We start from the raw sequence: 999 nt of genomic DNA, 5'->3' as shown, positions 1-999 counted from the left end.
ACAATTAATGAGGAGATTTTATAGAATAAGCTTGAAAATAAAAATCTGTAAAACTATTTTTACATTTAGGAAAATGTAAAAAAAAAACATCCTGACAAGATACATTGTTTGTGATTGCAATATTGTTTATTAGAAATGTACTTTCTTTGTGTTGATTCATGAAGGAAAGCTATAGCAGGCTTGGGGTTCTATATCACCCCCACAGCAGCAGTGTCAAGCATAACATCCCACGGGACAGTGTCTGGCTCCACGGGGTTGGGTGTCATCATTAATGGAGGCCTGGGCAAAAGCATGGCTCCTGAATAATTTATGTGCTCTGCATTCAGCTCTGTTATAACCTGGCAGCATTCATGCAGGCAGGGACCTTCTCCCTAAGTGCATTAGGATCAGAATAGAGAAAACTAGCCTTTATTGACTGAATCCAATCAATAAGTGCTGCTGCTGCTGTGTGCGAGAGGGGAAAACAAGACATTTTGGGAAATGAAGTCAAGGCTCGGGTATAACCGAATTGAATTAGCACCCATCCCTCAAATGTTTGACATGGTCATTTGAATTTGGTGTATTATTTGAGATGCTTTAATGAAATCATGTTGGTGTGAGTGACAGAAGCTCCTGCATCAGGTTACAAGGCATATATGTCTAAAATAAGACAATGGGGGTGTACAGAAACAAACAAACAAACAAACAGTTGAGAGGAAATTAGATTATTTTATTATGCTGTCTATTTTGAGATTAGGGCTGCACGATTAATCGCATGCGATATTTAACGCGCATCTTGTCAGAAAGCCGGTTCTGTAATCAGCGGTAAATCTCCATCACCTGCGGGCTTTCACATTGAGCAGCATTAACTACACAGAGCCGTTGTTCACTGAGGAGCTGCGCTAAAAATCGCGCGAATATGAACGTGGTTTGGCGCAGCTCGTCTGTGAACAACGGCTCTGTGTAGTTAATGCTGCTCAATGTGAAAGCACGCAGGTGATGGAGATTTACCGCTGATTA

This window comes from Sinocyclocheilus grahami, unplaced genomic scaffold (genome assembly GCF_001515645.1).
Source record: "Sinocyclocheilus grahami isolate Dianchi unplaced genomic scaffold, SAMN03320097.WGS_v1.1 scaffold287.1, whole genome shotgun sequence".
Taxonomy (NCBI): domain Eukaryota; kingdom Metazoa; phylum Chordata; class Actinopteri; order Cypriniformes; family Cyprinidae; genus Sinocyclocheilus; species Sinocyclocheilus grahami.
Note: the sequence above shows the minus strand (reverse complement) of the source record.